This window comes from Entamoeba invadens, assembly GCF_000330505.1.
Source record: "Entamoeba invadens IP1 unplaced genomic scaffold scaff_1105074724705, whole genome shotgun sequence".
Taxonomy (NCBI): domain Eukaryota; phylum Evosea; order Mastigamoebida; family Endamoebidae; genus Entamoeba; species Entamoeba invadens.
The window spans coordinates 5,274-7,615 of record NW_004443520.1 but is presented as its reverse complement, the minus strand read 5'-3'; positions in this window follow the sequence as shown (position 1 = coordinate 7,615).

The following is a 2,342-nucleotide window of genomic DNA, read 5'->3' as shown; positions in this document are numbered from 1 at the left end:
AAACTTGAAATAATTATTTCGCAACCAAAAATAATTTTAGTTTTCTACTGCTTTTTTATATTAATAAATATACTGATGTAAATTTACAGTTTGGAGCCTAATAAATAATATTATATACTCGGGTTTATAATTAAAATCATTTTAAATGTATTTACATATTTTAAATATCATTTTTAATTGTTAATAATAATCATTTCGAATAAGGTAATAATCATTTTGATTTAAATTTATTTAAAATGAGATATATAAACAAATAAAAAAACTTCATTCACAAACAATGGAAAACGAGTTAACAGCACTCTCAGAACTCTGCACTAACGCAGCAAAGGCGATTTCATATCTCAATAAATTAAAACAGGAATACAACTTTGTTGACGATAAGTCACTTAACATTGATCAACGCATTGAAAACGCAGATGGACACTTCGACAGACTTGATGAAATATTCGATAGAAAGAAAACTATCACAACATTACTCAGCTCAATTGTCACTGATTTGGATAACGCATCAAACAAAATCAAAAGTGAGATTGCAACGTATTCAACAAAAAGCGATAATGAGAAATTGTATGAGATATTTAATATCAAAATTGCACTTTATGAAGAAAAGTGCCAAATGGACATTAAACCATTTGAAGATACAGACCAAATAAACAAAATAAAGATGATTAAAAAGAATAAAGTTGATGAAATAATAAATTCTGAAAAATTCATAACTACAAAAAGAAAACATGAAAAAGAAGAAAGAATGAAAAGTGAACACATTACACTTGAAGAAAAAGCCAGTCTTGAAAAGTTGACAGAAATGAAGATTGGGAGTGTTGTGTTTGACTCAGACAATGACGACTGGTCAAAAGACACGTCTGTGTTTGACGAAAAAATTATGAACAAAAGCGATTTGTGCTTTTTAATAGAAGACAAAAATCACAATAAGTTTGGTGGTGTGTTTCCTGGATATATCACAACTGTTGCATCATTTATGAACAGTGGCAGTTCTTACATTTTTTCACTTGTGAGAAATAACACTTTAAAACCAAAAAAATTTAATATGAAAGATTATAACAACGAATATGAAATTTATCTTTATCCTCAAGATGATCCATATCTCTTTAAATTTGGTCAATATGATATAGGTGTGTGCAAGAAAGGCCAAAATGGTAGTTATTGCGAACCATCCACTTACACTGCCAAAAAAAACGAGTTGACTGATAATCGTATATTCACACCAAAAAGTGTTGTTGTTTTCCAACTTAACTGACTTATTTGTCACTTTTTGTTTTCATTTTCTTTCAAACATTCAAAAAGTGTTAATATTAAAGTGTTATTTATTTAATTTACAACATCATTACGACTTAAATTAAGAAGCACCAAATTTTTACAAAATATTTCTTTTTAAAGGGTTGGGTAAATGGAAAGAAAGAACGAGGTTTCACCTTTTAAACCCAACACTGGCACGAACACTTGATAAGGACATCTTGGATGTTTCTGGCTATTTAAGGCTTTTTCTCTTTGTGTCTAAAATATTTTTGGAGATAAATTCACTATGCCACAACTTTCTGGTTTCAATATATTTTAAATAGTTGCGTATATCTACTCTTTGATTCTCCATTGTATATCTTCAAAGTTTATCAAATGAAAGAAGTTCGATATTTTGATTTATTATTAATTTTCTCAAACTATAATTTATAGTATTTTTTATATAAACATATTAGATAATTTATATAAATAATTATCAAACTGTAACCAAAAATGACATTTGTTTTAATAAGATGAAATTTTGCTAATATCATTTAAAATACAGTAAAAAAATACACTCATGGAACGAATTATTATAGATGTTCGATGTTTCTAATTCAAAAAACTTGTGCACAACACTAATTATAAGATTGTTTGAGAGGTAATAAATTTAACTGCGGAATTTTTAACGATAAAAAGTATGAAAATTAATTAAAGAAAGAGAAAGAGAACTTGGGTTTAAAAAGATACACTAACAAGGTTTAATGAATAGTTTATGTATTTCTGTAAAAATGAAAACATTTGTAATATTTATATCAATAATTATAAACTATTTATCGTTTTTCTATCTTTGAAAAATTACAGTTTAGAAGTCGATATTTTATACTCACCTTTAATCTATTTGCAAATCTAGCCTTTTCTTTACAAGATTAAATTTATCAATAATTTCAATGATGACACATTAAAATGATTTTGGTTTTTGGTTAATATTGTTTTGTATATAGGCCAATATTGGTTTTATTCAGCCTCCTTATTTTTTTAATAAAGATGGTTTTACAAAAAACAATTTTTTAAATGAAACAACACTTGATTAAACGGTTATACTT